A 25,004-nucleotide genomic window follows, 5' to 3' on the forward strand; every position below is an offset into this window, starting at 1 on the left:
CTTAATTTTATTTCCATTTTCCTCTTTTTGAAGTACTTTCATGGATCCATAGTGCCCTGTGTGCATATGTCTTAATGTTTCCATCTTCACAACAACCCCATAATACAAACACAGTTGTTAACTCCACTACAAGAGGGGACTGAAGATCAGAAGAGTTAGAGAAGTTGTACAAAGGTATCTTGATGGTAAAAAGGCCGGGGCCAGTGCTGTGGTATAGTGGGTAAAGCCACCACCTTCAGTGCCGGCATCTCATATGGGCACCAGTTTGATTCCTGGCTGCTCCAATTCCCATTCAGCCCTCTGTTATGGTCTGAGAAAGCAGTAGAAGATGGCCCAAATCCTTGGGCCCTGAACCCATGTGGGAAACCCGGAGGAAGCTCCTGGCTCCTGATGAGCACAGCTCTAGCCCTTGCGGCCATTTGGGGAGTGAACCAGCAGAAGGAAGACCTCTCTCTCTCTCTGCCTCTCCTTCTCTGTGTAACTCTTTCAAATAAATAAACAAATAAATCTTTAAAAAAAGTCAGAGTCAGGATTTGAACCCAGGCAATTTGACTCGGCATCTAAATTCCTAACATCTATATCACACTGCTTCTCTGAGCAGGGTGAGTTGACTGGAAGATGTGGGACTTACCTCAGTGGTAAGAGCCATAGTCCAAGTACTGTTTCAGATAGATGCTTGTCTTGAAGAAGAACAGGAGCACAGCAGTCCCCAGGAGATGGGTGATGCATAGTCACAGGGTGGCAGCCCTGTGAGTTTGGTAGAAAACCCTTGGCAGAGACTAGATTTAAAGGGACAAGGACACCCTTAGGAAGAGCAATGTGGCAGTGACTGGGCAGGATGTTAGGCCTCCATAAAGTGCAAAGAGCCAGAGAACAAAGAGAGAAATGGGGCAGGCAGGCAGATACCCTGTAACTGCAGACATGTCTTAGGATTTTCACATGTCTACAATCTACCCAGGATAACCTGCCAAGCAGCGTTAGGGCAGCAAAACTAATCCAGTCCCCTTCTGCAAATGCTCTTGCCTACTGAAACCTAGGCAGCTTTTCTCAGTCCCAGCACAGTCTGAGGGAGAAGATCCCAGGCCTCAAGGTTCAAAGGGAACATGATTGCTTCTGTAAGAAGCCAACATGAGGGGGCAAGGTAGTCACCAATGCGAGCCATCTGTTCCAAGGAAGGGTGAACAGGTGGCAGGTGAGTGGCCCTGGCAAGAGGCTGAGATGGAATCCAGTATCTGGAGTGGCTGTTCAAGTAGAGCATTAGCAGACAAGTGGCAGATGGGTGACATCTGGTGTCCTGAGTATTACAGGTGGGCAGCCAAACTGCATCTGTTGATTACCAGAAGTATAGGTGGAAGTGCAGCTAGCAACAGGTGACAGTGGTCTACATGAAGTCCAGAAAATCACCAGTGAGGTCAGAGATCAGCAGAGGCACCGGTGGAAAGAAGAACAGCATATCGACAGGATGACCAACATTCAGATAGCACCCTAGAATCCCACCAAGTACAGGTACCTTTGATGCACAAATTCTCCACTAGCCAAGTTCAAGTGTTGAATAGTGTTGGAAGGGCAGTGATTCTAGTATCAAGAATCCAGATGTATATTGAGTTCTATTGAATAGATATGCCTGGAATTGTATGGGCTTGGTGGGAGAGGGATTCTTGATACCAAGCTTGTCATAATAGTGCTCCCCAAATAAGTGCTACATGGACTTTGCTAACAGGTTCTCAGACCTACAGGCAGGTCAGAGAGGCTGTAATGTATTGATCCACTAGTCACAATGGACACATGCAGTTCTAGCTCCCCATGTATCTGTTCTCCATACCACAAGAGGCCTCACTCAGCCCAGGATGTGCCCAACCTGATTGAAAATAACTACACACCAGACTTGGGAGACTTCTGTAGAGCCCCCACTTGGTAGTTCCAGTTCATAAGACCCACCATTCCATACAGGGCTCAGAAAAATCCCTTTAAGGGAGGATGACCAACCTAAGACCCAAAAGGGTCTTCTGATTTTGCCATACGCAACAACAAAAGGAATCAAAGCAGGAACCTTGCCCTGGGCTCCACCCCATATACATACACATTCTGTACCCTTAGGAATGTGGCCTCCCTACCACAGTTGTCTCTAGTCAAGGAACACAATGAGTACTTCCTTTGATCTAGGGTGCCCAAGCCAATCTTTTCTTCCAAGGTAGGTTGAGCCAGTCCTTGCCCTCTTCCTCCACTAGGCCAGCCTTGGCCTGTACTGTGCTTGCTCCTCAGCTTCTTTTGCACCTCTGGAGTTGTAGACAACCCCGGGGAACTCTGCAGACCTGTACAAAAGGACAGTGTGAGCAAAGCAAGCACTGGGTGCCATGAACCGAGAACCCTTAGCTAACTGCGTGGTTTCACACTGCATGGCTAAGCCTTGCTCCTGCTCAAGCTCTTTGACTTGTCTTATGGCCTCCTGTCACTCTTTTACTCTTTCTGTCATCTTTCAGCTCCAAATGGGTCAATGCCCTCCTCAGACATGGTCTTAGCAACTTGCTTTTCTACCTGCCTCAAATGATCTTCCCTCTCCTCTTACTGGGAGCTTCATTTGCATCCTTTCAATTTCAGCTCAATCATCACTTCCTTCCCTGACCTCTGGTTAGGCAGATGCTCATTCTGAGAGCAGCACGGCCTGCACTTGTAGTAGTTGTAATCATATGTCCATTTGTGTGGCTGAGTGATTAGTATTCAATGCTTTCCTTAGGCTATGACTTCACTAATTTCATTCATTCCAACACTCAATACAGGATGTGATATTTAGAGATACTTCCTTAGGATATTTGTTGAATGAATGAGTGCATAAATCAATGCCTTTGGTGAACACATTAGCATCCCCAAGCAGAACCCATCTTTCCATAAATGCACAAAGGGGATGGTGAAATCAACCTGCTGAAACTGTTTTGGTGAGGACTCGGTTATAAAGAATCTGTATTTGGCCTTACCCAAAGTCTGGAACACAGGATAGCACTACATACCTGTGAGTTCCTTTGTTGTCTCACTCCCAACACCCAAGAGTGGTGAGGCTTCCCTCTCCTGCCTGGGACCATCATCTGCAGTTCCCCTTGAAATATAGAGTGCACATAGTGCTAAGAGTATTGACTTGCTGTCAGATCGATGTGTACAGTGGCCATAGCAACTCTTTATCTCTCTTAAGCCTCATTTTTCTCATTGGTAAAGTAGAGTTTTTCATAATATATCCTCATAAGGCTGTCACTGATAATCCATTGAAAAAATGCTTAGAACAATCCTTGACACAGTTTCAGGAATTGACAATGTTGTCACTATGTTGATGTCCCTCACAGTGGCCCAATTAGAAACTCATGGAAAAGGAATCTATGAAAGCTGGCCCAGAGTTTGCCATAGCCTAAATATTCTCAGAGGATTCTCTATAATTGAACCAGCTACATAGCCGTCCCTCTGGCTGGGAGAGAGTTTTTGCAAAGCCAGGGAACATCACCACGCTGTTTTGGGTAGAAGATTGCCTTTTGTAAATTGGCTTCTCGGCCTTGTCAATTCAGCAAAATGCATTTCACTGAGACTTGAAAATGCTCTCTTGATCATATTTCCACTTATCCTTTCTGAATGCAGCTCTCTTTGAATCCTGTTAAGATTGGCAGGTGCATTTCTCAATTCGCAAAGGACATCCCAGAGGATAAAGGAAAATTCTATTCGCTGTAGTTGGTGGTGTATTAGTCAGAAAAGAGTTCATAGGAGACCAGCTTGAGTTCTAGGTGGACAAGGGGAAAATTGCAAAGGATGAACCAGATTGGTGTGCAAAGAAAGAAAGAAACTAACTTTGCCACCAAGGACAGACTGAGCCTGGTTTCTTGAATAGAGGCAGGACTACCTTACTAGGGATAAGAGGAATTAGGGAGGAGCCAGGCTAAAATTCAGGTGTCCCAAGAAGTTTTTCCAAATAGGACATTACAAAGTGGAGACTGGACTACATTTAGGGAGCCCAAGAGCAACTTCTCCTCAGGCAGAGCATGTGCTGAGTCAGCCTGCAAGTCCGCCGATACCTATGCAGCTGCCAGAACAGGGAGAATTGCTCAAAGAAATGGGCAAAAAATGTAGGCCAGAACAGCGAGAGGCCAAGTAGGTCACTGAAATGCTTTGGAGAGACTCCTACCCATAGCTCTGCCCTCCGTGTGCATTTAACTTCACGTGATCCCTACAGGTGTGAGGTGAGAATTAGGACAATTAATGCCCCCACCGCCCCTGCTCAGCAGTACAGGTTCAAGCTCAGGCCTGCCACAGTAGAAACGAACTTGTCAAGGCTTTGCCTTATTTTGGGGTGTGGTCACCTGCCCATCAAAGTGCTGGGATGTGTTTCTGCAGCTCTGATACTGTGGCGAGAGAAGGCTCTAGTGGTTCTTCGGTGTTACGTGGGGTCAGAGGAACAGGTGGGAGCAGATGAACCACATGCTATGGAGTGGATGACAGGCAGTGCATGCAGTTATTTCTGCTGCACACATACATGCATGGAAGAAGCTGCAGCTACTGGGCACTCATTTAGGAGTCCGTGTTGTCTCCTCACCCCATTATCAACAGAAGAGCTGGCAGAGCCCTCTTCATCTCCAAGGAAAATGTCTCTTTCCTATTCACATTTTCTTCTCCTTCTCCTTGTCCTTTGTTTACTCACTCTTCCATTGTCATGGCTGCAGACTGAAATCACAGAGACCAGAGCTCCAGACCTGTATGTGCTGTTTGCTAAGTTCATAGACTCTGGGTCTGTTTCCTCCTCTAGAGAACCAATCATGTCCTCCATAGGGCTGTCACGGGCATTTAATATCATTATGGCAGTAAATGCCTTGAACATGACTGGTAAGAGTGTGGCTGAATACTATCAATTCTCCTTGTCCTTCCATATTCCAGTGACCACTGGGCTTATCCCAGGTTTGCTTCAGTTTTGTGCTAATCACAGAGAACTTTTCAACCTACCATTTCTCCAAGTTTGAATTTTAATTCAGAATCTTTCTTTAAAGATGTATTTTACCATTTAGTTAAAAGGTAGAGTTAGAGAGAGAGAGAAAGAGAGAGAGAGAGAGAGATCTTCCACTTACTGGTTCACTCCCCAAATGGCCACAATGGCTGGGGCTGTGCCATGTAGAAGCCAGGAGGCAGGAACTTCATCCAGGTCTTCCACATGGGTGGCAGGAACCCAAGCACTTGGGCCATCTTCCACTGCCTTCCCAGGTACATTAGCGGAGCTCAATTCAGAATGCCCAAGGATGCGCAAAGCTCTCGCTACTGCTGTGGCCTAACTTGCTTTTCCTCAGACATGTTCCCTGCTTGAATGCTGGAGGGTCCCTTCCTCCCAGATTCAGAACTGACTGTCACCAGCAGTTTGGCTTCTCTTTTTCTATCAGCCTCATGTTGGAAGAAGGGGCTTTGGGAATGCCATGGCTTGTCTCAGCAAGAGATGTGCATGTCCAAGTGGAATATCAATTAAAAATTTCCCTCTAGTTGACAAATATATTGATTTTGTTACAGTTCCAAACATGATCCTGTGTAATTTAACCACTGATTGTATACTACCACAGTGAGACCCAGCCAGAAGTGACTTCCATTCATATGGATTTTGGGCTGGAATCCTCTTGTCCTTGGAGCTGGGAAGAGAGACTGTATGCTTGGACTGCAATGATAGGGACTTCGAAAATCCAGTGTTGCAGTTGGCAGGGGAGTGGGTCCCTGGGCTGCCCAGGGCAGGGTGTTCACATCATAGAGAGTAATTATGTTGACAAAAAGGCAAAGTGTAAGGGCATCTTGTAATTACCAACAGAGGCATTTGGATAATGACAACCAGTTTTTCTGGAGCTTAGGGACTCCTACCCCAGTGGGGCAGCAGTGTTTCAATGTCTCTGATGTCTCAAGATGGCAAGTCACAGTGAATGAGAAAGTGACATGCGAGGATATTCGATGCGGTCTACTATAGGAATAAAAACTGAGGTGGTTTAAATAGTGTGGTTTAAATGCCAGTTTTAGCATTTCATTCATAGCCTGGTGACTTTGCATTAGCTATTTAAGCAGACTGTGTCTCCAATTCCTCCTCTCTAAAATGAATCGAACAATACCTACCTCACATACTTAGGAAGTGTGTATACATGTCCAGCAGGTAACAGACACACAGTAGATGCTACTTGGCTCAAACTATGATCGTCATTTGCACAGTCTCCTAACTAGTGACCCTGCTTCCATTCTGATCTCAGAGGAGTTCTTTAAAAACATAGGCCAGAATGCACAGTTGCTCAAACATTTCTGACAACTTCACATCACACTTGGACTAAAATCCCGCAGGTCACAGGCCTGTAATCTCAGACTCCACCTTCTTACACTTTCAGTCTCCTACTGTGCTCTCACTGTGTTCCCTGCTTAGTTCTCTGAGCATGTCAAACTTGATGCCCTGGAGATCTGCACACCTGGCACATGGGGTTGCTCATCTTTCCAGTTTCGATTCCATAACTTAAAAGAGGCCTTTCTTGACTGCTGTCTTGGATTGGGTCTCCTAGAAGCAGAAACTGAAAAAGGAGTTTGGGAGAACACAATTTATTCAAGGAGTGAACCTAGGAAAAACCTATACAGGGAGGGCAGCACAGAGGGGCAGAGAAAACAGAGAGCAAGGATATGGTCTCAGGCAGAATCCGGCCTTGGGCTGATCCGTGGCCTCGGGTAGAGCCTAAAGCACACCTCATAGGTGGCCTGCTTGAAATAAGTTGCCAGGATTTTCTGTACTGTATCAGTCTGTCACAGGCTTCTCTGTAAATATGCTGTTATCAGCCATGGGCTGAAAAGATTGCAGGTTTAAGCCACTGGCCACAGACATCCTTTATGCATTGACTTGTATGTAGGATGTAGAGAGCTGTCAGCTCACTGCACAAGCACCTAGCTTCCAGTGGCCAGCTGCACAGAGCATCACCTAAACCTATTTCACCTCTCTGGGTTGCATGTGTTCTTGCTTAATATTTTTCTTGCTTAATTATGTATTGATTTTCTGTCTCCTTGGCTAGAGCAGCGACCTTGTCTGTTTTGCTCCTGCTTGCATCTCTAGAACCTAGAACAAATGCTGGTTCAATGAGTGGATGTGGATCTCCATGCACATTCTCCTTCTGAAACAGAAACAAAGTTTATGCTCCGATAAAAGATGTATCACGTGAACATCGAAGACTGATTTGTTCTTGTCACTGTCATCTGTTGTTCCAGGTTCCTTTGTTTCCTGTGCTAGTTGTCTCTTCCATCAGTGAAAAATTGGCTGATTTTTGATTAAAACAAAAAAGTATTCCAGAGAATCTTGCTTATAAACTGTGTTTTCTAAAGCAATGATATCCACCATCAGGGAGGCCACGATAGCTTTCAGCATTTAGCCTGAAATATTGACAGAACAGATTTGGAGAAAGAGAAGAGAAAAGCTGTTCCCAGAAGCTCTTCTGCTCAGCTTGCTCAGTGCAACTCCCCCCCCCCCCCCCCAGTGATATTCCCCAACCACTTAATTGCTACAGGGACCAGACTTCAAGAACTCAGTGTTTTCTACAGATGAAATAATTTCGCCCTCCCCTCCCTAGATTTTCAAGTACATCAAAGCACAATCTCTTTTCTGTGTTGATGCTGAGTTCGGCTTCTCCCTCCTTGTCTCTGGGGTAAAGGAGATGATGGCCAAACATTGGCATGGTACAGAGGTAAGAGAGTGATGAGATGTGTACCTCTGTCTCACTCTGTGTCTGCACACACCTCCCTGTTCCCTGCTGAATGGTGAGGGAGGCCAGCAGCTCTGGAAGCAGCCTTTCTGAGAGTCCCAGCTTCTCCTGGGCCTTCTGGCTAAGAACAATGCTTAAGACTGAGAAATGCTGGGCCATTTAAACGTTGAGGCAGAGGGAAGAGAAAACAAGGTAATCTGGCTGCAGCTAGGAATGTGTAAGGGAGTCCTGAGGCCTGGCCATTCTAAGATAAGATAATTCTATGCTATTTGAAGCACTTACAAACAACCAAGCATTGTGCTAAACAATTTCAAACATTATGGAATCCTTCAAAAATGCTGCAAGAAACAATTCTTTGTGAGATACACAGCAAGGAAGCAGACATCGAAAGAGGGGAATCATTTACTACTCCTAGTTGTGTACCCATTCATTGCTTTTTCCTGTCCAGTTTCCATTTACCTTTCTTCTTGGTGTGATACTTTGATCTGCTTTTGGGAATCTCCTCCCCTTACTTTCAGTGGCTGGATCTGGGAGGAGACAACCACATTTCCTGAACTACATCAAAGACGGTTCCATTGCCTTGACCCTCATGTGGGTTCAGGGATGGGCACACAGCTCAAGCCAGGAAGAGTGAGGCTCAACTCCTGGATTTTACTGTAAACATTTTATTCCTTCTGGGGTTGCTTAAGTAAGATATGTGTAACTGATAGTGACGGATGTAGCTTTCCACCACAAGGGTGGAGCTTGGTGACAAAAAGCTACAGTGAAGAAGCTAAGGGCATGAGAGAGACATGGTGTCATCTGAGTGCCTCTGTTCCACTGTAATCATTGGGTTTTCAGGGAGCCCATATGTTTCCCATGTTCCTTAAAACAGTTCCAAGTGGATTCCTCCCTCTAATAAGTCGGTGTGTCTTATAGAATTAAATAAGTAATGGTTGACCTTGGCTTTAACTGGAGATTTGCTGATCCCTGTCCCTGCTCCCGCAATACGTGGGCACATAGCTGGAAAGTAGACACACTCCAAAGACATGGCAAGGGCAAGAAACTGAATAATTAATCTACTTTACTTTCTGAACTTTTGGATACTTTAAACACAGTTCTCATCTGCCTGGCCAAAGAACCAGCCTGGAAGAGGAAGAATGAGAACCAAGGATACCTATTAAAATGCTAAAGAAATCTGAGCTTGGGATCAGGCAGCACAGGACTCAAATTTCAGCTCTGACATTATGTATCAAGTGATGTTGCAGAATCTCTGAACCTCTCCCTGCCTCAGTTTTCTCATCCATAACTCCTGATGATAAAACTTATCTCAGAGATCTGTTCAGAGAAATAAGTAAGAGCACTCCATAAACACAAGCTCCCAACCCCAAGCAGGCTACAGTGTCTCTCCACCCATGAGCACTAAATCGGATCAACTTGGTTTAGGACAGTGGGTTAGGGTCTTTTTTCCCCAGGTCCATCTTCAATTAGCGATGTCTGGTTTTAGGGGAACTAAGTGAAGCAAGCTTGGGACCATTCTCTAAATTTTTTAAAATGTGTACTTTACAGAGTCTCAGAAGAGAGAAAAGCATCTAAACAAAACCAAGCCACCTGATAGAAAAATTTCATTTCAGTCAGACAGCTGCTTGTGTCTTTGACACCTTGTCAAATAACTGATTGGGCTGATTTTTCTCTTCCCTCTAAATAAAGGTTGCCTGCATTGATCAACCCAAGGAAGTTTCTTGACAACTTCTAATAATAACTGGGCCATTCTTCATCTCCATGGCATCCCACTGTCAGCAAGTAGAACATGGCCCTTGAATGGGGAATAGGTGTGTCCAAGGTCATCCACTCTCTGTGGAGTCACTTAAAGTCAGTGACACACGGTAATGAAAAATCTAGTTGCGTTTGGAAATAAATAATGACGTGGAGAAAGTCCAGAAGCTTTGTTTCCTGAATAAAGCAGTCATATCTTTCTCATACCCCTGGTACGTGTGGCCTTCAGGGCTATTCACAAGGCCGTGTGTCTTGTAGTGAGGGGATGGATGGGGAGAACACCAGGTTCCAGTCTTGGCTGCTGTTCATTAGAGTCCATTTATTCAGAGGGCATTGATAGAGAGCTCAGTGAGTGTCAGAAAGTGATAGATGCTGGGATATAGATACACAGACTCCGATTCTTGCAGAACTCAAAATCAAATGCACTGGGCACAGCAGGTTAAATTGCCACTTTTGATGCTCACATCCTGTATCAGAGTGCTTGACTGCATCGTGGCTGCTCCGCCTCTGATCCAGCTCCGTGCTAGTGTGCCTGGAAAAGCAGTGGAAGATGGCTCAAACACTTGAGCCCCTGCCACACATGTGGGAAACCTGGATGGAGTTCCTGGCCCTTGGCTTCAGCCTTGGCTGTTGTGGCCATTTTTGCAGTGAGCCAATGGGTGGAAGATCTCTGTCTCTGCTCCTTCTCTCACACCCCCCCCCCCAAATAAATAAAAAGATCCTTTTTAAAAAACCAGTTTGGAGAAGACAGACAAAGATTAGTGAAATGTGTAGTGTTATATGTTGGAAAATGACAAGTACTGTGAAGAAAATATTAAAGCAAAGGAGTGCAGAGGAAGGACTGATGTCAGAGAACAAGAGGTAAGGACTTGCTATAGTTTGAATACATCCGTACACTTCCAGCTGTTGGAATGTTGATTCCCACTGCAGCAGGATTCGGAGGTATTTAGGTCATGAACTGGCCTCTCATGAATGACGGATGCTGCTCTCATGGGAGTGAGTCAGTTAGTGCAGAGTGGTTGTTATCAAAGTAAGGTCAGCTCCCTCAGTACTCTCTTGCCATCCATGGCATCACTGTGATGCGGCAGGAAGGCCCTCACCAGAGACCACACAATGCCAGCACTATGCTCATGGCCTTCCCAGCCTCTAGAATCACAATCTACACACACTTCTACTCTTCATAAGTTCCCCAGACACTGGGTACATGTAGCTATAGGAAACTAATATATAATATATATAACATATAACAACATATAGCTACAGGAAACTAACCAGGATGGATTGTGATTTGAAATAAGGTTCTTACTGTGGGCCTGGAGGAATGAGGAGAAACAAAGAAAATTGGTGCAGATCTCTGTGAGAAGAGTGTTTCTCTGCAGCAGAGGTGTACTGGGCCTGTTTGAGGACAGCTAGGAGCAATTGAATGGTGGGGTCAGAGGGTGGAGACAAGCAGTGAGGTTAGAAAGCAGGCAAGATGGGATGGAGCTGGGTGGAGACCCCACTCCCAAAAAGCCTCCCAGAGAGAAGGGAAACCACTGGAAAATTCTGAGAAGCTTTTTAAAAGATTTATTTATGTATTGGAGAGGGAGAGCAACAGAGAAAGAGGGAAATTCAGAGGTTTTCCTTCTGCTGGTTCATTCCCCAAATGGCTACAGCATCCAAGTCTGGATCAGGCTGAAGTCTCCCACATGGGTTGCAGGGCCCAAGTTCTTGGGCCATCTTCCACTGCCTTCTCAGCACATTAACAGGGACCTGGGTAAGAAGTGGAGCAGCCAGGACTCAAATCAGCATTCCAAAATGGGCAGTTCTTAGTTACATTTGATGAGTCCCTCTGCTGCTGTTATTCTGAGCCTAGAGCCAGGCAAGACAGACCAGGTAAGTGGTTATCATGATGCAGGGGACTCAAGGGGGTGGTTTATACCAGAAGTGAAGCAATACAGAGGGTATGAAAAGGCCAGCTTACAGAGAACAATGGTACAGATTGTGCCCAGACTTCACCCAGGGACTGCGTAAGGGAGTAGCCTCCTAAAGACTATTGGTGACATGGACAGTATCTCAGCTTAAGGGAGCCTGGAATCAGAGACCTAAGTAGAAATTCATGGCTGGGAAGATAATTCCTCCAGCCCTGAAGGTGAGGCAAAAAGCAAATGAGGAGGGTGGTAGAACATCAGGAGAGGGACAGGATCGGCCAGGCCAGTGGTGGCTGCTGAGGGTGGGTGTGTTTCTGAGCCCCCTTAGAAGCTAGCCATGCTACAGGAGGAGAAATGCAAAGCCTCCAGGAGCCCCAACCAGTGAAGGAGGGAGCCAGCCAGAAGGGGAACACCTCCCAGAAACAAGGCAGAGAGTCTGAAAGAGAACCCTGTCTACGGGCTGTCCTGTGTGTGCAGCGGGTGGAGGTGCCTGGCGGTTCAGGTGGGGACGTGTTACGGGGATGATGGATGTACACAGACAGCCTCATCCAGGGTTCCCTTTGTGCAAAATCAGACTGAATGTATGAAGTGGCTCCTTCTCTTCCTGGGGATGACATTGATTGAATGAGAGCCTCCCAAATTCCACCACAGGAAATGAGCAACTGTCACTCCACCTCTTCGTGGAGGAACTACACAGGACCCTGCGTTGTTCTTTTGTCTGCTCGGCCCTCCCCGGATTTGCTGCTGGTTCTTCCCGGGTTGGCTACCATCCCTTCCACCTCTGTGGAAGGGCGGTTCCCCCTGCCACCTTCCCCACTTCCGCGGGGAACGGCACACCGCTGGCCGGCTCTCTCGGGGGCTGCACAGGTGTTCCTTCAGATAGATATTCCTGGTGCATGTTGTCTCTCTCCTCCTTTGTAGTCCTCTTCCACCAATCCCAACTCTGCTACCCACACGCCGAGTACGCTGCTCTCCTCCAATCAGGAGCAGGTCCTACAGTTTATTGGTTGAACTGGAGGCAGCTGTGTAGAAGCTGTTTCTCCCTTCTCAGCACCATATTGTGGGAGAGCAGATGCATAGAATAAGTCTTAATTCCAGTAACAGTCTAGTCCGAGTTGCTCCCCACAGCAACAGCTCCCTGCAAGGGTGATTTCCTGCCTCCCTGACCTCACCACCCACCAGTGCTGGCCAGGGAGGAAGATGGCTCTTCCTTCATGCTGGCATTCTCCTGGGGGCACTGGGCATCTCACAGACAGGCATGGAGTCTGGGATCCAGCCATCAGCAAGGCTCACTTTGCTAACGTTCCAGATCTTTCAGGCCAGAGTGCACACCTTTGTAGAGTCCTGAATGAGAATCTGACAAGGGCATCACCTGTTTCCTTGTGAGCAAGTCAGTGCCAAATATTCTCATGTTAAATACAGTCTGCTCTTGGCTGCCGCCACGGCTCACTTGGTTAATCCTCCACCTGCAGTGTCAGCACTCCTGGTTCTAGTCCCAGTTGAGGCGTCAGATTTTGTCCTGGCTGCTCCTCTTCCAGTCCAGCTCTCTGTTGTGGCCCAGGAAGGCAGTGGAGGATGGCTCAAGTACTTGGGCCCTGCACCTGCATGGGAGACCAGCAGGAAGCACCTGGCTCTTGGCTTCTGATCGGCGCAGCACACTGGCCACAGCACGCCGGCCTCAGCGGTCATTTGGGGGGTGAACCAATGGAAAAGGAAGACCTTTCTCTCTCTCTTTCTCTCTCTCTCTCTCTCTTACTGTCTAACTCTGCCTGTCCAGAAAAAAAATACAGTCTGCTCTCAATGGCTTTCAAAACACTCCTGGAGTCAGGGTCTTGAAGATGATTGAATGAATGGACTGAGGACAGTTAAGTGACATGCCAATGGTCACTTGGGTCCACCCTAAGTTTCTGATCTCATCATTTCCACACCCTCTTATCACCCCACTGACTTCAGTGCAGGAAAGAGGTACTCAAGACCTTACTTACTCACTCATATGTTTGAATACCGAGCTACATCTACCTAGACATTCCTACTGCTTTTATTTTTTTAAGACATATTATTTATTTGAAAGGCAGAGTTACCAAGAGAGAAAGATCTTCCATTTGCTGGTTCTCTCCTCAAATGGCTGCAACAGCCAGAGCTGGGCCAGGCAGAAACCAGGAGCCAGGAATTCCTTCCAGGTTTCCCACATGGGTGCAGGGGCCCAAAGACTTGGGCCATCAACTGCCACTTTCCCAGGCACATTAGCAGGGAGCTGAATAGGAAGTGGAGCAGCCAGGATTCAAACCACTGCCTATATGGGATGCTGGCATCACAGGAAATGGCTTTACTTGCTACACCACAGCACCAATCCCAGAGTGGGTTTGTAATCATGGGAGTGAGTTGACCATCTCCCCTTTTTTGTCCCTCATCTCTCGCACTGTCCTTCACTCTCTCTGCTCTCTCCCACATGACGGCCTCCACCATGTGTCCATGTAGTTGGAAGACTCTCACCAGATGTCAGCACATTGATCCTAAACTCCTCAGCCTCACAAACTGAAAGCCAAGGCATTCCTGCTCATTACAAATTTCCCACTCTCCAGTATTCCACCAGAGCAGCACAAAAAGGACCAAGGCAATCAGCAAGGCCATCTTATGACAAGGGTTACCAGCCCAGGGCTGGCAGGGCTCAGGCATGGGTGGAGGTGACTTGGCTGGAGGACTTTCTCTTCACTTGGCCTTCATCAACATTCCACACCACCTCCTGGCTGCCAGTCCAGCCTCTGCTCCAGCATGTGTGGAGGGGCAGGCTGCCTGGTGTATCTTCGGGCAGATGGACTGCAAATTTTCTGCGCAGCTTCCCTTCCCATCTCCTGAGAAGCCCATTCCTTCTAGACAATCCTGTCTTGCTCCAGTGGCTTTAAGAATCATTATTTCTCTTGAGCTTTCCACTGAAAAAGACAAGGAGAGAGGTCTAATCCTAGACTCGGACTGTGGCTACTAATGAATGTATTACAACTATTTGGGGTCCTTAAACCTTTTATATTGGTGCTCCAGGGACTGTCTTCCCAATTGCTGGTATCAGTTTTCAAAGAAATTATAATACCTACTGATGAATGTGCCGCGAAGAAAGCTTGTTCTAAGTATATGTGTATTTGTCCCCATGTACTTCTCACACACAGAGTCTCAGCTTTAAGAGGCTTGTGAGAAAGAATGGTGTTTACTTTCTACAATGGAGGCCCATTTGAAATGTCACAGACTTAGAAAACAGGCAGATTTGCAAAAGCCAAGCTCATTCTAAATATAAAATAATACTTTTTAAAAAACCGCCTTTGTTGTTTTGCTGAAGGCGGCTCACCTGCTCATTTGTCAAATTTGTGGTTCTGTTGCCAACAAAATGAAACAGGCAGAGAAGAGAGCAAGGGAAATGCTTGTTTCAATGGGGAAAACAAGGGTCTCTGCCTAACATGATTTCCAGTGCTCCATCTCCTGGACAGCATGCAACTCTCCAAGATCTGAATCGCTCTAGGGGGCTCCTTTGGATATACCACATGTTGAAGATTATGTAACTACAGGAGGATTTTAAAGACATGAAAATGAGCAGTTGTCACAAACCCATCAGTCTGCCTTAGGTATAGGACCATCATGAGCCCTTCTCTGTTTACACTGCTTTGAGAGAAACAGCCTCACACGTCCAATCAAAGGATGGACTCAGACTCCAGAAGCACAGAGAAAGTGAGACTTTATTAATGATCTTGTAGGACTGGGTGCTGGATGGTTTATAGCAAGCTGTTGATTCCCTAGCACACAGGTCCCTCCCCCAGTTGCTCATTGGCTGAGTGGCTGTGAGGTTACTATCTTCTTGGCACTGGCTTCAGCTCTTTTGGCCACCAACATCCTGTTTGGCTAAGAACTTTCAGGTGCATGTCACCTGGCTGTTACACCAGCTAGCCACCTGTCTGCAAGCTCTTATTCTAACTAGTTGTCTACTCAGAGCTAAACACCTTCCTCTGAAAATGAACCAAATGTTTGCTTCTCACACCCTGCTGTCTACATTTCAACTTCCTGCCCCTCAAAACTTGTGCACTCAGCACTTTGGACCACATCTTAGATTCTGCCAAACCATCTTGTTTCTAGCGTATCCAGGTTGTCCCTCACCACATTATTTCCATATCCTGCCCCACCTAGAAATCTCCATTTTCAGGCTGTTCTTTCTCCTCAAGATATCTCTTTCCCTATGAAACACCTGAGCCTTTCACTGGTTTTCTTCTTGTCTTTCTAAAATGATGGTGTTGGCATCCTGTGTACTTTTTCCTGGACTCCTCCTCTCTCTCAGTGTCACTCAGCATATTCTGGCCTGTTCCAGACACAGGGTCAGACTTGGCCTAGACCTTAATCACCATGTTCCTCTGTGGTGCAGAGGAAGGCCATGATCTGTCTCCTGCTGCCTTTGAAGATCCTCCCAGCACATCAGATACCCACGTATTTGACACCTCTTGTATTCTTGCCATGAAGAAACTTGATTGGAATACCATCATTGCTTTTTTTTTTTTTTTGACAGGCAGAGTGGGTGAGAGAGAGACAGAGAGAAAGGTCTTCCTTTGCCGTTAGTTCACCCTCCAATGGCTGCTGCGGTCAGTGCGCTGTGGCCGGTGCACCGCACTGATCTGATGGCAGGAGCCAGGTACTTATCCTGGTCTCCTATGGGGTGCAGGGCCCAAGTACTTGGGCCATCCTCCACTGCACTCCCTGGCCACAGCAGAGAGCTGGCTTGGAAGAGGGGCAACCGGGACAGAATCTGGCTCCCTGACCGGGACTAGAACCCAGTGTGCCGGTGCCACCAGGTGGAAGATTAGCCTAGTGAGCCGCGGCACCGGCCCATCATTGCTTTTATGAGTGTGATAAGCATCTGAGCACAACAAGGAACATGTGCAGCCTTTTCTCAAGCAGTGACTTTGGAGCTAGAGTCATGGACTAGGGAGGGAAGCTGGACATTAACAAAAGGTTGCCAATATTGTGTTCTGTCAAGTCAAGTGATTTTATTTAAAAAAAAGGGGAGGGAGAGTCCCATATAACTATAGACTGTGTATATAATGGTGGTTCCATGATGTTATAATGCAGCTGAGAAGTTCCTATTGCCTAGTGATGTCATAGCCCCCATAACATCATAGCCCAAGGAGTTATTCATGTGCTTGCATAATAATGGTGTAGGGGTGCTGCTGTAAACTAACTTACTGCCTGCCAGTTGTGTAAAAGTATAATATTTACAATATGTACAGTACATAAGACTTGCAAGTGATAATAAATGATAATTTTACTGGTTTTCATGTATTTAGCTTAACTATTATGCTTTTTGTTGTTATCTAAGCACTCTCTTCCTACTTTTATATAAAACTTGTTACTGTAAAACAGGGTGCCGTGCTATGCCAGTGGCAACCTCCCCACATCTTGTGTTTGCCATCTCTCAGTTGCATCTAGGGACCACGTGAAGGAACTGACCTATACCATCTAGGTTCATGTAAGTACACTCTATCATGTTCACTCAATGACACAGTTGCCAAATGGTGCATTTCTCAGAATGCATTTCTGTTTTTACCCATCATAAGACTGTACCCACACCATCTATCATCACCATAATTTTATGAGAAAGGATGTTTAAAAAAAAAACAGGAAGGCTGCCATTTCAAAATAAAGAACAGTCTTTCCACGACTACATGATATGAAGAGCTCCCTATATTTCATTATTTTACCAAGGGATGGTGTGGGCACTCAGCCTGAACCAGAGGACTGCTATGCACCAATTACTGCATCTGCATTCTCAGCGTGGACTACTGCTTCTTTCCCAGCATGTCCCTGCCTCCAGCAGCATCCGTGTGCTATATATCCTGGGGCCATAGTGCACTTTTAACCAATATTTGTGAATAAATGGATGTAAAAATACAGATGATTTATAGACAATAATATATATGAGCTAAAAATTATCTCCAACAATTCTTTAGCTTGGCGACTATTGATCTGGAGGCAGGAAAGTTTCATTTTTCAAGGGTACATGGCTAAGGGAAGAATTGCCTGCTCTTGTGTAATCCAGAGAATGTGTCTTGCATGACATGGTCTCCTGAGTCTTGCATCTCCCCTGCCTTCCAGCAGGTCTTAAATCCCAGTGCCCTGGCCCTGGAATCTTGAATCCTCCTAACACAGACAGGATACCACAAATAAACCTCAGTGCCTCCCCTGCCCACAGCTCTGAAAGTTTAGCAGTGTCTGAAGTCAGACTAAGCCCATGCACACCACAGTTCCAAGATTTATTTAGTAAAAGACTAAATGGCAGTCCTCCCTCTCAACTGCTAATTGATAAGGCTAACTCCAGTCATCCCATTTTCTAATGCTTCTACTGCATTTCCTGATAAAATTCCCCAAGATTCAACTCCTAAAGTAGCTTTCTCCAGCTCAAAAAATTTTAATGACTTTATGTTAAGCCCAGAAAAAGACCCAAGTCCTTAGACTAGCATTAAAAGCATTCTTCTGGGGGCCAGTGTTGTGGCATAGCGGGTAAAACCACCATCAGCAGTGCTAGCATCCCGTATGGGTGCTGGTTCGAGTCCCGGCTGCTCCACTTCCGATACAGCTCTCTGCATGTTAGTGTTTGTATGTTACTTCCTCTACAGGCTCACCAGCTGTGTGTCTTCCCTATACCAGCACAAAATCTTGCAACTACTACCTAAAATGACTGCTGTTGGAGGCATAAATAAGGTAGCCAGGTAAAGATACTTGAAGACACAAGTGTATCCAGTGACTTACATTGTGATCTGCCCCAGTACTTAGCATTGGTGGTCATCACTGGTGGTCACTGCCTAGGCATTGGATAAAGAAATGACAGACAGCAGGAGGACAAAATGAAAGGGAGGGAGAAAAAACAAGGAAGGGAGGGATGAGCCCAAAGGGAGTCAAGATTTAAATCATGTGGCAGACCTGTCAGGTAATTTTTCTCTCTCAGACCACAGGGCAGAGGTGTGGGTGACTAATGTGTGTGCGCAAGAGTGATTTAGATGCCGAGACTCAGCTCTGATCAAGGAAAGGAGAAACAAAGTCCCATGTCCCAGGCAGTGGGGAGCCCTGTCCTCCGCAGAGAACTGAGTGATACAGAGGCAGCAGGGCCAAAGATCTGGTGCAAGTCAAATGCAGAAGTGCTGATGGCACCCTATTCCCCATGCATCTCAGTTCTGTGTTCAGCCCTGCCTCAGAAGCCAGCTCTGCACCAGTGTGGGTCCCAGACCACTATCAGACACTTGTCTGCCCTTGTATAACTTGCACAAGCCTGGACCTTGAGCAACACACAGATTTAATGCCCTGGGAACACTCTGTCTTGGAGCCTGGTTGATGCTGGCAGATGGTCAAGCAGTATGGAGAGGCTGAGTGGAAGACAGGCACCTGCTGAGGCCAGCAGAGCTATCATACTGCAGCCAGTGAGTGAGGCATTGTTTGTTCAGCCTGGCTGAGTGTGCACACATTGGGAGACCCAGCCAACAGAAGGAGGAGCAGAGGCCAAAGGGGCTTCAGAATCAGGAGAGATAATAAATGATCATTATCCTTTTGGAGCAGTTTTGGAAGGGAGAGAAGGAGAGTTGTTACATAACAATAGAGAGCTCAGACAACAAGAAAAGAGCAAACTTGGAAATGTGTGATTATTTTTTTTAATGTAGGTTGTATAACCTGGACTGTGATCCTAGCTCTTAGCTGAATATCCTTCCAGGAATTTACTGGTCTTCTACTAAGGCCATGGTCAAAACAGGTATCAGGAAGGGCATACTGCACCTGCTGTGGAAACAGCTCTAATCTTCCTTCTGGGAAATTTGCATCTTCACTCTCTTAGGTGAGCAGAGATAAAGAAATATCCTCCAAACAAAGAAATCTTAAAATTTCCTTTGGAGACGGATGCTCCTGGATGGGAAGGAACAAGCCTTCGAGGGGATCTCGCCACTCTGTTTCCATTTTGCTTTTATATTGCTGCTGGCACATCTTCATATCATAAATGTATATCTCCACACACTTACAACAAAAGTTTTAAATTTCCTGTATAGATTGATGCCTCTGAATGAAGAGGTAGCATGGTTTATTTATCTCATTCTAGCCTCTCTATTTTCATTTTGCTATTGTATTGCTTTTGGCAAATCTACATATCATAAAAGGATATTTGTAGCTGCTTGCCTGAAGCTTGCTAATATCTTTTCAAACTTGCCTAAAACATAATTAAGATTACACAAGACAGTCATCATGGCTTGGGATCCAAATTGGGGACACCTAATTTGTCTGGTGCCCCAGAGCTCAACCAGGTAAAGCAATTTAGGCTGCTGAGATACATGCACATGTAGGCAGCCATACTTAGTAAATAAAAATGCACCCCATACCATTAAATTTGGAGGTTAGATAAATAAGGAATGATTTTTAGTGTCTCTCCGGTACAACATTTAGATATTCTTAGAGTCATATTTAACTGGATATCTGGTATTTTATCTGATAGCCCCATTATAGACCACAACAAGGTATGGGCAGGCCAGGTATGTTCCCTACAGTCAAACATTCTTTTTCTAAAAAAATTATTTATTTATTTATTATTTGAAAGGCAGAGGCACTGAGAGAGAGAGAGAGGTCTTCCATCCACTGGTTCACTCCCCAAATGGCCACAATGGCTGGAATTGGGCCGATCCAAAGCCAGGAACCAGGAGCTTCCTCCAAGTCTCCCCCATCAGTGCAGGGGCCCAAGGCCTTAGGCCATCTACTGCTTTCTCAGGCCATAGCAGAGAGCTGGATCAGAAGTGGAGCAGCCAGGACTAGAACCAGCGCCCATAAGGGATGCTGGCACTGCAGGTGGTGGCTTTACCTGCTATACCACAGCACAAGCCCCCATATATCCTTTTAAAAAATGATTTGCATATTTACTTATTTGAAAGAGTTACAGAGAGAGAGAAGGCACTTATGACCAATAATTCATGAATATTGTTTCATGTCACTGACATAACATCCTGGAGAGATATGAGTGCTGTCAGTTTGTTGGCGATGACACAGATATTGAGAGAAGAACTTGTCTAGGTCACAGAGCTGTTAAGTGGAGGCTGCACTCTCTGACCCAAATCTCCCAGGGTCCCAAGCCTAAGTCCCCAGAGTTCCACCTCATGCCGATCTCTAGCGAGGCAGGTGAGGAGGGCAGGGGGGTGCAAGGAGGCCTTGAAATCCTTGCTATTTTCCTTGCACTCTCATGCCTCTTGTGTATCTCCTCATTGCATGGCATTTGAGAGGCCTGTTGACAACAATGTACTTTATCGAGGACAAATGAAGGTAAGAGAGAGGTACAATGTGGGAAAGACATAAACTGTGCCTCTTTTTGAATCTCTGAAGGCAGAATAAATCCTTACAGAGTGACCTGAACAGGCCCCTAGCCACTGGCTCTTGTCACATACAGATGGTAGCAGATTCCTCTTCCATGGGAAGGGAAGCACGGGGATTGCTTGGCAGTAGACGTGTGGTTAAGCACTCCTGCTTTGCTCACTCAGAGCCTAAGTGGAACGAAGTCTATCCTCACATGGAAGAGGCCCTTGGCACAAAGTAGAAACAGCAGGGCTCCTTGTTGGAGAGCACAGATGAAGTTCTGGAGTTGCTAAGGAAGGAACAGAGGGAGAGGAGAATGAGGACAAGGCCAAGGTCCAGTAAGTGATGGGCACCAGTGCTCTGTGGTCCTGACCTGTGCCACTTGGCAGTGAAGAGGAGCTTCAGCACGCAACAGAGAGGAACATGATTCCAGAAAAGTAGGGAAATATTTTCTCAGCCCTGCAGAGATTTTCTTTCCTAGAAGGAGCTGGCCAAGACTTAGATTCCAGATGTTGTCAGATTGGCTTATGTGTGGAGAAAGATGGCCACCTCTTAGGCAGGATGTGTGCCTTAGTCCATCTGAGCTGCTATAATTAAATATCACAAACAGAGTGGCATATAAACAACAGAAATGTGCTGCTCACAGTTCTGGAGGCTTGAAAGCCCTATGGCCAAAGCCCTAGGCAGTTCTCTGTCTACTGAGGGTCTCTTCTCTCCGTGATGTCTACCTATGGTGTCGCAGTCACATAGTGGAAAGCAAAGGTGTTGAAGGAGATGAATGCTGCATTGTCACATGGCAGAAAAAGAAGTCACCTGGCTCCCCAGAACCCCTGCATGAAGTACTCATGCACTCGAGAGGACAGAGCCCTCATGCCCTAATCACCTCCCCAAAATCTACATCTTAGCTGCATCACAAGAGGGTGAAGTTTCAATGCATGGATTTGGGAGGAGACACCTTCCAACCATAGCCCTTTCCAAAGACCACACTTCTTCAAACCATCAAATTGGGCCAGATGATTTCAACATAGGAGTTTTGGGAGGACACAGACATCCAGACCACAGCATCAAATACTTCCCAACTTGGTTACAATTTTGCCTTCCTTCTCTTCTCATACTGAGAACTGAGAATAAACCAGTCAGCATTTTATCCTTGAATTTGACCTAAATCATTTTCTGGAAGGACGCTGACATGAAGGGAAAGCAATGGCCCAAAGCTGCACTGTGCAAATGATTCACAAAAGGCTCGTGTCCCTGTTGAAATATGTGGCCCTGCTCCTGGGAGCCCTGATACAGGAAAGTGTCATATCACGCTGCCAGTCACCCATAGATGTCTCTTAGGGTGGCTTCTTTCTAGGGTCCACACTTCCATCCCCTCCAGGATTAGGGCTCTAGGGAAAGACTCACAGGAGGAAAAACAGTGAATTCACTCAAAGAACTTCTGCTTAAATGTGGATTTCCTTCCTGTAATCATGGAACTACCTCTTCAGTTTCTGGAATCATGAATTTGAATGGTGCATTTCTGGGAAGGGAGCTGGTAGATTTCAGTCAATTTTCAAAGAAATCCATAAGCCCCAAATATTCTACTTTATTGACTGAAATGTCACATATGAAGAAGTATTTGATGTGTTAACTGGAATAGAAACCATCTCTTATATTTTAGGGTAATTTGCAAGGGGCAGGTGGATCCATATATCTTGAGTAGCAACTGCATGTTGGGTAAATGTTGTTCTAGAATCTGACAGATTTTAACCCCTGGAGCCTTCATCTCTCACCCACCGCTACCATGCCGATGGGTTGTGGGTTTCAGTCCCCCTGGCTCCTGTGTAAGTTGACCTGCACTGAGTGGAAGAGGATGGACACGTTAGCCACGGTCAGCCAGAGTCGATCACAGCAAGAGCATCCAGCTAGGTCTGCCTGATTCCAAAGCTGTGCTTCCTGTCACCTCTCCTTTCCTTCCCAGCCACAGGAAGCCCATTTGCTTCTTAGCTGTTGGACTGGTGCCTGCCATGTCCTTACCACCTGAACTCCTCTCTGGACTGCCTTCATGTGCCCTGGAATCCATTTGTCTATCCTTGCCCCAGTCTGGATGGAGAATTAACTGGCCCCTATCCAGGATGCCTTACTAAGTTGATGGATGAGTCCCAGTCTGTTTCCCCTTAGTGGGGTGATGCTGATGTGCAGGGCCCCAGACTCCTGACTCTGACAATGGTGGCTGGATGGCTATCTTGTCCTTTTTCCATGGACTTTCTTTCCTTGGGTCATTTCTCTGTTTCTTCGCTGGTGCTTTTTCAGACCGTCTGTTTTATCACTGTCTCACCACTGACTTTTGAAAGAACACAAAGATAGGTGACTTCAGCTACTGGAAAACAGATGGAGGGACGGAAGGTGTGTGTGTGTGTGTGTGTGTGTGTGTGTGTGTAGGGTGAAGGAGAGCAATAGTCTAACATAAGAATCACCACTGTCCAAATTATATTTTTTCATTCATACATGTGCCAAAAACACTGCACATAGCTACTGAACATATTCCCGAGTGTTTCTGGAGAGCTGAGTTGCAGGCCCACAGTAGTTGCTGAATAGCTGTTGTGTGGTTATGGGGGAGTCAAAAGGACATAGACATTGGAGAATAAAACACTTAAGTATCTATTCTGGATCTGTAACTTCCAAGCTCCAAGAGTTCGAGCTAATGCTATTGTCTGTGCAATAGACATAAAGTTATGCCCCACACAGAGCAGCAAGCAACAGGTGCAAAGCAGCTGCAGCAGGGTGTGGTGAGCTCCTGGGCCAGGAGAGCCCCTTTTGCTTCTGCTTCTCCCACTCCTTCAAGGACACAGAGCCTCTGGGCAGGGTGAGGTTTTCCAGCCTCCTTGGTCTTGCAATTTCTCTGAGTGATTGATAGGCATTGCATGAAGATTTTATCACTTGGTGGAGGGTGAAAGTCACTCAATGATTAGCTGGGATCCTCCACTAAAAGCCACTGCCCAAGACATTCTCTACTTACCCACAAATTCCTGTTGGGCTTTATAGTGTAATTGCTATTCATGGTCCAATTAAGGGGCAATTGCAAGCTGAGGGGAAAATGTGCTTTATTGCTTCAATTTTGAAATGGGTGTATCTCACATCCTCAATCTACTCCTGGCCTAAAGAGTTCCACAGTGAGTGCTGCCCATGCTGCTGCAATGGGGCTTGGGGACTGCCTTCCACTGCCAGAATCCTGGGGAGGAGCTCTTTGGCGGATAGCAGAACTTGTAACCAACCAGTCCTGGAAATTGTCCATAGCAAGACAGCAGAGGGACCCACAAGGGGACCTGTTCTTTCTCAAGGTGGACACGTTTAAGACTTTGAAGAGAAATAATCAGATCTTTTCAGAGCTACCTGGATGGTTACAGCCCTGCAAGGGTGAAACCAGGCCTCCCCTAAGGTAAGGCTCCTGCCAACACAGGAGAAACACCAATTCTGCTACTGCTCCTACTACACCATTATACTATCCTGGGCAAGTGCATGACGAAGGGACCGATCTGTTGATTGTTGCAACACAACTTGGCAGAGCTTAATGAAGGATTAAGCAATATTCAATAAGTTTCTCTACTGAGTACTTCTGGGAGCATTCAGCTCTTTAATTTGCATTGTAAATCTCAAAAGAGGGCCTTGAAGCGTCCAGGAGCACAGTGGCCAGGAGTGCAGACTTTGAAGTCAGAGACACCTGGGTGCAAACATCTGATTCAGCTCTGCTGGGCCTCTTGACTCCCTGCATATAGAATAGGGCTTCCTTCAGAGATTTATGTGCGAGGATTAAATGAGACAATATATGAAAATCGCTTACCAGAGTATGTGCACTCAAAAATTGGATGAAAGTTAACTTATCATTATTCTTATTTTTATTTTTACTACACTTGATCTTAGCCAAAAGGCCAAGAAGTGATTCTTATTTTTAAAAAGAAATGGGGTCATATTGTTCCATGGTAGCTGTTCAGAGCATCTTTTATGAAAAACTGGAGAATCCTATGGAGAGGACCAACACCTCTCCAGAAGATTCCTCTAGGAAAACCCGCAGGTGCTAAAGTAGGAACTGAGGGTGGATGCTAGGTAGAGAAGAGCAGATTCCATTGCATTTTGTATGCAATTCACATTTCTCAATGGACACATAAGGACCCTGATGGGAGGGGTTGTTGGTTTACCATGAATAGATCAATCAAATGTGCCTGAGGAAGACAATTTCCTGAGGAAAAGCAAGGAAAATCCCCAAGAGGACTGGGATTTGTGTGAAATTCAGAATATA

The 25,004-nt window shown here is 46.1% G+C and overlaps 1 pseudogene; it reads right to left on the reverse strand.

The window, feature by feature from the left end:
- Positions 1 to 24,549: 24,549 nt before the first annotated feature.
- On the reverse strand, positions 24,550 to 24,648 carry LOC127485434 (U2 spliceosomal RNA; annotated as a pseudogene).
- Between the last annotated feature and the right edge of the window lie 356 nt (positions 24,649 to 25,004).

Source organism: Oryctolagus cuniculus, chromosome 15 (genome assembly GCF_964237555.1).
Source record: "Oryctolagus cuniculus chromosome 15, mOryCun1.1, whole genome shotgun sequence".
Taxonomy (NCBI): Eukaryota; Metazoa; Chordata; class Mammalia; order Lagomorpha; family Leporidae; genus Oryctolagus; species Oryctolagus cuniculus.